A 12,209-nucleotide genomic window follows, 5' to 3' on the forward strand; every position below is an offset into this window, starting at 1 on the left:
GGCTCTACGCAAGGCGGCATCACGGTCGCAGTAGTTAAGTAGTCACGCTATAATGAGGCGTGGGGTAGCTCCGGGAGCCGATCTAGGAGGGAGAGATCTGTGGGCTCTTTCCACAGCAAATGTAGTGGAAAAGCAGTCCCTGCCAAACAGTTCGGTTAGTAATTTCTCAACATAGAGCTCCATAGGGCCTGTGTTGGTCATCTCAGCCACTCCCGCTATCCGGTGGTTGTTGCGGCGTGACCGCGCCTCCAAGTCTTATGCTGTCGCCACCGTCGTTTTGAGGAGGTGCTCCGTGCGGTCGAGGAGTTTAGCCATTGCTGCTTTTTGTGATTCCTCCACCTCTTAGATGCGCTTCTCCACTGTGTCTATTCGGGTTTCATGTTGTTCCACTCGGTTATGAATTATGTCAATGCGCGCACTCAGGTCGTCAAAACATGCGCCGATGGCCTTAAAGCCCACCCGCAGCTTCACCATTATGGTGGCGGCGCCCTTCAGTGCTGGCGTCGGGGTTTGTGGGATCGCGACACTCAGTTGATTCTTCCCACACGGCATTGTCTCCTCCTTCCCGTCTAGGGGTCTTAGTTGTGTCCAAAGAGAGCTGCCGCTGCTTGGGTTCACCACGCCCCATGTAGAACGGGTAGGCGGCCAAAATGTGCGTGTCCGGATGGTTGCATGGCCTACAAGGATTCCCCAGTTGCAGGAGGCTGGAGCAGCACAATACGTTTAATATGATGCCCAGGGGGGGATAGTATGAATCCCGGGTCTCCCACCACATGGTCGCCTTACCAGTAATCCGATACGAATGGTAAATGGAGCCAGGAGTGGCCTCACGTTCAGGTCACTCCAGAGCAGGAATATCAGGGTACATAGAACGAGTGGGAGATTCACTCACCGATATCCTCCTTGCCGCACAGTGTATAGTGCAAGAAAACTATGCCCTTATGGTTCGGGCTCTTTCCCCACAACTCCGGCCATTTAAGTTGCGCTGGCATTATGCCTTTGCCGCGTTTGTGCAGTATGCGGATTTCACTTTATTGGGGGAGCCCAAGATTAGGAGCAAGACTCACCCCTTCCAGTTCCAATACGCTCTTCATGGCGCAGTCATCACCGCCGCTCCTCCTTCGTAGGCCGCAAAGCCGCGGACTCCATTACTGCCGCAGCCGAGCTCTGCAGCGGCTGACCCTCCCTCGGGCCCGCCCGCGACCCCTATCTTCGCGGGGCCTACGAGGGCTGCATCAAGTTGCCACTATGGGAGCAGCGCACTTGGGGATCAGGAGCAACCTCCCGAGCTCCGCTTCGCTCTGTCCCTGCTCTGAAGTATCCGGCGGCGGCGGCAGCAGCTTTCAGGGGCCAGGATTACTGAGAAACAGCATCATGGAGCAGCTAAATCAGAGCGGCCGCCTGGTAGCTCCTGAATCAAGCCACCATCTTGGTGCCTGGTTAAGCCACGCACCCCTGCATCGAATTATGTTAAATGCAGCATATTTATGCTCTTTCCCCGTCACATAGCGCAGTGCAGCAAGGTGACTCGCTACGCTGAGTGATGTTTTGATAAATAGGCCCACAGGTATGCCAGTTACCTCCCATGCTTTTTTCCATAGCATTGGAGAGCTATTAGTGTGCACAATTAGGCAAGGAAGGCATTTATAGAGGACTAGACAAAGCTACCTGACACTATTATTCTTGCTGGAGCCACAGCCTGGTGAGGCGGTTGCAATAAACGCTTTGGAGTAATTTGGGATTATCTCAGGACTTTTGATCAATTGAGGTAAATGAGGTGCATACTCCATATGTCAAATAGACGAGGCAAGAGAGGTGACTGAAAAATTCTAGTGGGAACTGGATGTGATGAAGTATCTTTGTGTTTACATCTATAGAACCGAATTGGATCTTTTTGATGGGAATATTAGGCTTGCAATAACATTCATGAGACAATGCATCAAATTTTGGCATACACTTGCGTTACCTGTTGGCGGGAGGATTGTCCTGGTTGAAATGGTGGCCCTTCTCAAGTTACTTTATTATATTACTATACTAAATTTTCTCACAACTCTTCTGATTAAAAATACCCAAGACGTTGGTTCGGGAAACAGATACAATTCGATTAGATCTAATTTGGAGGCCATAGTGACACATCCGAGCTGAAACTTGTGGTATCTGAGGGAAGACTAGCAGCTCCAGATTCAGTTTATTATGTGGTTGCCCAGCTCCAATGGGTTGGAGGTGGAGAGAAAATAACCTATCACGCTAGGTGGGAGGGTCTTGGTCATACTCATGACACAGACTTTAATGCGGCTGCTACTGACCCCTAAAATTAGGTATCGACAGACCGGACATTTTTAATGGGAGCTCTACGGTACAGCAGGGGTCGGTTTCTACAGTGCACATGAACAATGATTTCATATGCTCCAAAACTCCCACTAGTCAGCTTCCTAGCCCTGATACACCAGGGGAACTGGAAGGAAATATGTGGTTGAATAGTCCTGAGAATAGAGACTAGGGGACATATTCACTAATGGGACGTTTGTGGGGTTTAGGGTATTGCAGGTCGGGTATGATTTTCCTGAAGGGCATTTTATCTTCTATTGGTCTGTCATGGCAGCACTGGGTAAACTGTGGAAGGCAGGTTATAATGGATCACAGGTTCATCAAGGACTACAAATGATCTGCTCCTTTAACAGTAAGTGTAAGTTCCGGAGTGGGCCAGGGCCTGGGGATCAACATATATTATTTTCTGGGGTGTGTATGTGGGTGGCCACCTTTGCAGATTTTGAACCCGGTAACCACCTCCCCTGCGACTTGCCATTTAATAGACAGGGGAAGGTGGTGCATGGCCGCCTCCCTAAGCCTTCTATAGACCCTGGGGATCCCCTCCCCCAGGGCAGATTCAATAATTAGGAAAGGAGGGTGTGACAGAAGGCCGTGTGCTATGAGAGGTGGGGTGCTTGCAGGTGGCTGGGTGCCTGCAGGCGAGGTCTTGCACCCAACCCCAGGCAATGCATTGTGCAAGGCCATACACGGTGCGGGGTAGGGTGCTCGCAGGGGGTTACTAGCTGGCATGGAGTTAGCTGCCTCCGACAGATTGGAAGCAGGGTCTGGCCACAGGAGTGGTGTTGGTATCACATACGGTAATAGAATAATACTTTATGTAAAAAAAAACTAGAAATTCACTGGAAAAACTAAAGGTTATAGTGATGTTATAGTCAGGTGAACATTTCAGGGACTATTTAAAGTTTTAAACCCCCCAAAACACTGAAATTCACCAGTTATAGTTATCTCAAGTAACTATTACTTGTGCCCTAAAGTAACTATACCTCGTGATATCGCCTGGGAAAATTGGTTTGTCACTTTCCTTTCTCAATGACAACAACTACATTTGTTAAGGTATTCCTGCCTGTCTTCAAAGCCCACTTAGCAATCCTTTTATAAATGATCTAGCCTCCTATATTTCTGTCTCATCCTCCCTACCATGTAGTTGTTAGAAGAAAAGGTGCGGTGCCCAGTGCCCACTCGCCTATAACTTACTCCATTCTTTCAGGCCACCCAGCCCCTACTTGTAATCCCATCTGGGCATGTGACTCGTTTCCCCCACAGTTTCTGCCTAAGTGACTACTTAAATGGCTTCATTACTGTTCCATCTTTTACCTCCCAATAACCATGCGACTAAGCCTACTAGTATATTATACCCAACCAATCCATAGCTAAACATAAACGTAGCCGAATGCCTGCTCAGCAAAAAAGTCTTTATTGATTTACTTAACCATCTTCTAGGTCAACATTATAAACAGCGGAAGTAGGCAAACTGTTCCATTTGGAATCACAGCAGTGAATCATTAGTGATGTACAAATGTTCAAGGGGAACATGTCTCATTTCCACTGTGACACAATCAATGGACTCAAAAGGAAAGAAAAAAAAGAAACAAAGCAATATAGAACAGGGAACAGAAAATAATCACTTGCAAATATCAGAAGTGAACAATGCTGACACAGTGTGAATATGATAAGCTACTTTTCTGCATAGTACCAGAGGAATGGCTGGCTATATTACTTTTCAAGTCAATTCTTTATGTGCCGGTGCACATCTAGGGAACTTAAGTAACAGTTGCATTGCATATAAGTGGCGTGAGGGGCTGCAGTAAATAGACGCCTTTCCCAATAGCTAAACAAGCTACTCTCCTGCGCTACCTGCTTATACATTTTCTGGTTCCAACTTCACAGACACGTGCAATACGTTCCATCATATCTTTCATGGCGATCGGTCATAATTTTTGGCTTCCACACGCACCAGGTACACATCCCATATCATACCTGACACGGTCCCTCCCGTTTGTTCTGTTAATGATTTCTATGACATCTGCTTCCTCAAGGGCGCATCTCTGCAAGTCCCTCAACCGTGTTTGAATATTCTAGATCACTGCCACCTTGCGAAACATGGCATTCCGGCACTCAAAGATTCAGCATGCAGGACCCTGTGTCAGCGTAGAAGGAATTCTCCTCTAATTTCTAGGGGAGAGTGAGGGTCTTTTATACTCAAATGTTAAATCAAATGTTAAGCTAGGGTGCTCTAGCAATAGGAGGCAAACGGATCACTACACAAGGTTTTGTAAGTACAATATTTCTGGTAAAGATAAAGGACAAGGTTTGGTGTCCAGTCATAAATCTGAGACACCTGACCAGATTATTAACTTACAGGCATTTCATAATGGAAGGTACTCACCTATTGAGGGACATCCTACAGTCACGAGATTGGCTAGTAAAACTGGACCTCAAAGACGCCTACTTCATGATTCCCATAGACAAGGACAGACAAAAATATCTCCACTTCAGATGGAGGGGCATACTTTACCAATTACTTTGCCTCCCTTTCTGGCTGTCCTCGGACCCGTGGTGTTTCACAATAGTACTTCGTCCAGTGGTCACTCATCTCAGAGAGAGGGGAGTGAGGTGAATCATTTACCTAGACGACATACTCATCATGTCACAGGACAAGCTAGAGGTACAAAATAATTTACTGATGACTATGAATTTCCTGGAAAGACTGGGTTTCCTTATAAACACGGAGAAGTCATTTCTGACTCCCACTCAAAAGATAGAATTCCTAGGTTTTCAGGTAGACTCTGTCGTATCCCACCTGATTTTACCTCACAAGAAAGTGGTAAAAATAAATAAAGATGTGAAGTTAGCCTTATCCAAGGACACGGTACGTATCAGAGACCTTGCAATTGTTTTGGGACTCCTTTCATCCTCCATCGTAGCCATATCTCCCAGCCCCCTACACTACAGATGTTTACAGAGACTGAAGACCTTAGGTCTAAGGAAAGGTCTATCGTACAAAGACTCAATTCCCCTTTCACCAGATGCACGAGAGGATCTGACATGGTGGTTAAACAACCTCAGTGCATGGAACTGCAGGGCCATTTTTGGGAAAGTACCAGACTTTATAATAGAGTCAGATGCAAGCAACAGAGGCTGGGGAGCCCGTCTAAGAAATTTAGAGACGGGGAAAGATGGTCTCTGGAGGAACAGTCCCTTCATATAAATTGTTTAGAAATGCTGACGGCCCTGAACTTTGTTATGAGCTTCAAGGACCTTCTTAAGAACTCTAATCCACTTAGACAACTTCACAGCAGTATCCTATATAAACAGACTAGGAGGTGCGATAACCAAGGTACTCTCAGACTTAGCACAACAAATTTGGTATTTTTGTTGGGAACACAAGATTATCCTAAGAGTGGAATTTATTCCAGGGACTCAAAATGTAAGAGCAGACTGGAACTCAAGATTTCTGAAGGATTACAGTGATTGGAAGTTACATCCAGAAGTCTTCTCTTCGATTCAGGACCTATGGGGCCCAATTCAAATAGATCTCTTTGCGAGCAGATTAAACTATCAGGTTCCAACCTATTTCAGCTGGAAGCCATACCCCCGGGCTGCAGCAATCAATACTTTCCTTCAACCTTGGGGCAAGAACATAGCCTATGCATTTCCCCCATTCTCCTTAATCCAGAGGGTCCTCTGGAAGGTGAGAGTAGAGTCAAGCACTATGATTCTGGTGACGCCCTTCTGGAAATCCCAGGTGTGGTTCCCCAGAGTGATGGAACATCCGTAGTCTAGTTCCAGGATCCCTGGGCCTGCTTCAAGACCCAGAGGGAGAAGTTCACCCTTTGGTTTTAGAGGGGAAAATGAACCTTCTTGTCTGGAGGATTTCAGGGGGCCTAATAGATATTCGGACCTTTCATCAGAAGCTAAGAACGTATTGGATGAATCCTGGGCTCCAGGAACCAGGCAGAGATATAAAGGTGTGTGAAAAAAATGGTGTAGTTGGTGTTTGGAGAGGAGTTTGGATCCTGTGGAGGTCCCTGTTCAACAGATATCAAACTATTTAGCAAGCCTTTTCAACTCTGGTCATTCTTACAGGACCATTAATTGTTACAGACACGCTATTTCATCTGGGCATGCTTTAGTGATTAATTTAGCAGTAGGTAGCATTCTCTTATCAAATGAGTAATGAAAGGGGTTAGACTTAAAAGACCCCCCTAAAGCACGTTATGATTCCTTGCGGGATGTTAGTCTAATTTTCAAAGTTTTTGTTTCTTGGCAAGATAATACATTCTTATCTCAAACAGATTTCGTTAAAATTGGCAACTTTACTTTGCCTAGTTTCTTTCAAATGAGATATAAAGGTTATTGTGTTATCTAATAGATTTTATTCTAATGAGGGCATACATTTCGACATTTGGAAGAGAACCGAGACTATGTCTGACTCTGTTTTCTATCCCTTTTTCAACAAGTGTGAACAATTGTGTGTAGTAAGATGCATGAAAGTTTATGATGACAAAATTGCACAATTTAGGGAAAATGGAGTTGATCAACTGCTTTTATCTTATGTTAAACCCCATAAACCAGTCTCTTCAGCAACTTTGGCTAGATGGATAGGGACTATAATGAGTGAAGCTGGCATAAATCTATCAATATTTGGGGCCCACTCATCTAGAGGGGCAATGTCTAGTAAGGTTTTTTGGTCAAGTGGATCTCTTTCAGAGATTCTTAGAACAGCTGATTGGTCTAACGCAAACACCTTTGCCAAATTTTACTTAAGACCAATTGAGCATGTTAGCAATGTAGCTCTCAGTAACTTTGAACATGCATAATGGTAGCCTCCAGTCTTGTAATGAAATGACGATTCTCCAATTATTATGCAGAGAGAATCTTGATTTCATTAAAGACAAACGGAGGCTAACATTATCCTACCCTCCCCAACCAAAAATATGAGGAGAGAAGGGATACTATGGTTTCTTTGAGTTTGTAAAGCTTGCTAAATGTGTAAGTTTATAACATGATTATCAAGCACTGCCTTTCGTCCTACTATATAATCTTTTCTCTTATTTCAGATAATTCCACCTAGTATAGGTATACGCTACAAAATGGTTTTTTCAAAACCTCTTAATTTCCAAGGCACCAGTGATAGTTTCCTTTTACCTTTGTTTGTTTGCAGTTTAAAGAGGAAAGCAGCCCTATGCATTGGATAGTTATACTTCACGAACATTCTATTTGCTTATGATGTATTAATGTTCTTTAAAGGGCTGCATGTTTGGGCAGCAAATAAAAGTATATGCATAATGTTAGCCTCCGTTTGTCTTTAATGAAATCAAGATTCTCTCTGCATAATAATTGGAGAATCGTCATTCTCCTCTAATTTCTAGGGGGTGGTGAGGGTCTTTATACTAGAGTGGTCACTCCAGGGTTTCTTCTAGAATCGATATTTTCTGAAAACAACCATAAATGTTTTGGAAACAATCATGAATGTTTTTCCAAACAAATGCGATCATGCACAGCTGGCTTTTGGCCAAGGATGAAAAAAGTGGTGACCCTTATACAGAATAATTATACTGTGCCTGAGGACATGTTTATGTACGTCAGGTACAGGGATTATGATAGAATACCGAGAGCCTGGTGTCGAAGAGACAGGAGCAAGCTACTATGTAAAAGGTCACCTGTTTAGAATCATTATTGTCGTGTGGATGGAACAATGTATGTAAAATAGGGTATACATGACAGGACTGTCCTCAAGAACATGACACGCACTCCTCATCAAAAGGTCAACTGGGTCAGCTAGGTAATGATAAAGCTAACATTATAAAAAGGCATACAAATAATTTACAATAAAATATACTAAAAGCACTTTAAAAGCCTGAAAAAATGGCCATAAAGGAAAAGTCATTTTTCCCTAAAAGCATTCAGAAAGGTCCTCAAAACTTTTATATGTGGTTGTTATTATACTGAGCACCTTGAAAGCCATTATTCTCAGTTAGGGCAGAGAATGAGAAATAAAACAAAGTCAGTTTCGACCTTCAATTGAGTAAATGTTAAAAAAAGTTGCCAAACTGTTCCCAGCACAGGAGAGGCCAGATTGTTTAAGAATCCTGCGCTGAAGACTCAACATCGCTGAACATCGTATCCGCAGGTGGCAATCCCTCCAGAACTTCCAGTATCATGTCCAGTGAGCAAAGATGTTCATACCTGGTTCCCACAGCAGCTGCAGAGGAAGAATTAGATGCCTGGATGCCTGAAACCGATGCCTGTACCTCTAAAGCAGAGCCGATTTCCCTTCCAACAGGAGCAGAAGCATCCCTTGAAGGCTCTAGAAATGCTGTCATCAACATGGGAATACGCTGTGGACAACTGTACATGTGGGCCTGCAAGGGCTCCAGGAGCACTGCTATGTCCGGCGGCGAAACCAATGGAAGTGTCAGACACAGGTCCAATGCACAGCCAAATCCGCAGTAGAGTCAACGGAATACAGGCAGTACACAGTCTAGCACGACCGGTCTGAAAGACAGGAACCAATGCTCACTCAGATCTCGAAGCCAAGGCGTAGTCAGGTAGAACACCATACACTCACGACAACATCTTTCCAGCAGTGTTCTTTCCATTTCTTGAGGGATTGAGACATCCATTGCGAAGCAATAGGATTAAAATCAGGATGCCAGCTACTGATAGCAGGACCAAAGGAAGCCCTCCAAAAACACTTCCAAGTAGGGAGTGTATGAAGGCTGGAATTACTCCGATGATAGTCTGAAAGGTGGTTAAGAGACCTGATCCAAGTCGCTTAAAAGTGTACGACGCCACTCGTATCAGACATGCTAAAGATACGATGAACCATTTCTCCGAAATAGATTGGGAAGTTTGTACGGACCAGAGCCTGTATCTCTGCTGAAAACCTTACAACATGGAGATCAAAAGTCTCTCAGGCTAAAGTTAAGGCCTCACTTTGTTCAAACAACATGGCTTTCAGTCTGTTCAGTGAATCAAATCGCATACTGAAAACATTCACTGAAGGCCACAGTGGTGCTGCCCTAACTTTGTGAGCCGGGGTAAACAATACTTGCTTACAGCAAACAACCCTGAGGTTTACTGTGACTAGACATGCGATGCCTGGCACGATCCCGCTAAAACCTTGATCATTCAGCATTAAATAACTCCCATTAGAGAGCAACTTAAAAACAGGATGAATTACTGCAGCTGGGGAGCCTTTCAAATAGCAAGATAAGTTTGTTTTTGATGCAATACACGCTCCATGAAGCAACACTTTTTTGCACACTAAAGACCCACTTAAAGCCTTCCAGCAGTCAGTACCATAGTTCATTGTAGATGGTATTTAAGAAGCGTTTTTTATGCAGTTTCTTGGGACCTATCAAGAAATCCCTAAGATCCATGTTGGGAAAAGTGTTGTTTCACATGTTGTAGTGTTGAGGTTTATAGCCATTCTAGGCACAACTTCCCAGCACTATAAGAAGTCACTACCCCAGGGTCGTCTGTGTGTGCATAGCGTGTGTCAAGCCTATGGATACTAAACCCTCCAGTGGTACACTTGAATCTTGACTGACACCTATTTGTGTTGATAAGCCAAACCAACCATCCCTCCCAATTGGGAGCTGACAAACTTTATGTACCATTCTGTATCATTGTACCCAGTACCTCCTCACTAATCAGTGTATCATTTGATATACCATCAATAGGTATAGGTGAGGGGATGTATGGTGTTTTCAGGTCTATAATGTTTGCAAACCCGTAGCACGTAGTCTGTTGAACTGTTCTGTTCTAAAAACTATTTTTAATAGTATAAGGCAAGCTCTAAATAACGCCTCTGTTTCCTGAACCTGCCAATCTTTTCTCCCCCAGGTGGATTTTGTGTCTATTGTGTAATATTCAAAACCTTGTTTAGACAGTTGGGAGATAAAAGGTGCTGAATATATGAGCTAGGTGTTTGTCAGCATCATTTTCTTTGCAGTTGCATTTGTCTGTACTAGCTTATAGTAGTATGACATTGGGTCTGATGTATTGAACCCTGAAAAGTATGCAAATTTCTCTGTGAATGTGGCAGAACTACCGTTTGGCTGTGTTGGGCAATATTCCCCTTGATGGTAAGTGTTAACAGGGCGTGGGACACTAGCTCTGGTCAAAAAGTGATGACCATAATGCTGGTAACAATACATACTGTCGAAGTCAGGTGTGTATTCATACAATAACTTGTAAGAAAAATTCTCTCAGATAGTTTTAAATCTATGAGAATAGAATTTACAGTCTCAATCTCCCAATCATAAGAGAGTGTACTCAGGGTAATGAAATCATTCAACTAAATTTTAAGTACGTGTGGAAATTTCAAATGTTCAGTAGGACCAAATACATCATATTAAACCCTATCAAAAACTATACCATCCGGTACTAGTGATGGAGCAAGGACTCGTATAAAAAGAGACTTGCTCGGATGCAATCTTCTCAAATTACTCATAATACCGTAATAATTGTGTTTGTAAATACTAACGTGCATTACAGTTCACACATTTAAGTCTAGGCGAAGCTTGGATTTGTGTCGTACTAACAAGTAACCCGAGTGTGACTCAAAATGGCTGCTAACACAGAATTCTGTACTGCGCATGCATCAGCTACATCTACGTAGTAATGACGAGTCTATCGCTTGGAGGGAAATATTTGCAGCTGCGCAATCCCTTTCAGGATGGCCACTTGAAACGCATATGCTTTTGCTGAAACTAAACCATGCAACTTTAATAAAACGCTAATGCAAAAGATTTATATAATTAAATGGGGTTAGAGTAGAGATAGGTGGTATACAGTGAAATAATTTTATTTTGAATTTAATATGTCTCTTTCTGACTTCTTTACTAGTTCGTATTTTGGGCCTCAAAGGCTGACCGATGTCCATACCCCACATGGTCCATGAACCAAGACGATGTACTTGAACCTCAGCCAAGGCCATGACCGCTACATGTCCTGGAAAGAAGCTGTCTTCCTGTCTTCCTGACTGATGAATGACAAATTATGAAATGTATATTTTTGATCGATAAAAATATGAATGCGGGTGGGAAATAAAGCTTGGGAAAGTAAATCAAGGGGCGGGAACACTGAACAATGGGCTAAAAGGAAAGTTTTAAAACTTAGCATGGTGTGATGATCATTCCCCCCTTTCCTGTCCAATCAGAGTTTGGAGTTTCATTAATTCGAAACATTTAGGGGTGGTACATGCCAAAATAATTGAGGTAGTTTAGTTAGTTAGTTAGAACACACCACAGCGAGACCAGAATGCTGAGAGACCGGGATGCTGTCCGAGAACTGAATAAATGCTGAGGAAGAACCTTTTTTCCAGACTTAGAATTTCGTGCCAATTAATTAGAAGAAGATTGCTGAAGAACCGAGGAGGCACACAATAGAAGAAGATCGCAGAAGAATCGAGGAGGAAGATAGTGTCAGAGATGGGTGCTACGCAGGAGTCGTATCTAGAAGCGGTCATCTATCCTGTCCCTGAAGCCTGTCCTGAGCCTTTGTCACCTGATCTGTCCCAGGGGACCCATTCCAGCTCCTTGGCCAAGGGGTTGGTTTCCACACCATCCTAGGTAACTATAAATCTGTGTAGTATGTCATTGTACTGCTCTCTCTGCTTTCTCCCTATTCAGGTACTGTCATCGTAATAACTTTGTTTATCGATTATTCTGTCTTAAATTTTATTCCCTTCCTTGGAGAAAACGGTGTTCTAATTGTATTTTGGTTCTTGGCTCACATGAATTTAACTTAGATAAACATTTGAAACTCTCCCGAGTCTGTGGTTATTTAAATAAGGTTTTATTTATGTCAATTTTTACCTACAACAGTTAAGTAAAAGGTCCATTGACTAGAGGAAAGTACATTACGCC

The 12,209-nt window shown here is 43.4% G+C and overlaps 1 protein-coding gene across 1 annotated transcript in view; it reads right to left on the reverse strand.

Moving 5' to 3' along the window:
* LOC146871743 (G protein-coupled receptor 61-like) overlaps window positions 1–12,209 on the reverse strand; it is a 184,147-nt gene that overhangs the window by 117,014 nt on the left and 54,924 nt on the right. The window lies entirely within an intron of this gene.

This window comes from Triturus cristatus, chromosome 1_1 (genome assembly GCF_964204655.1).
Source record: "Triturus cristatus chromosome 1_1, aTriCri1.1, whole genome shotgun sequence".
Taxonomy (NCBI): Eukaryota; Metazoa; Chordata; class Amphibia; order Caudata; family Salamandridae; genus Triturus; species Triturus cristatus.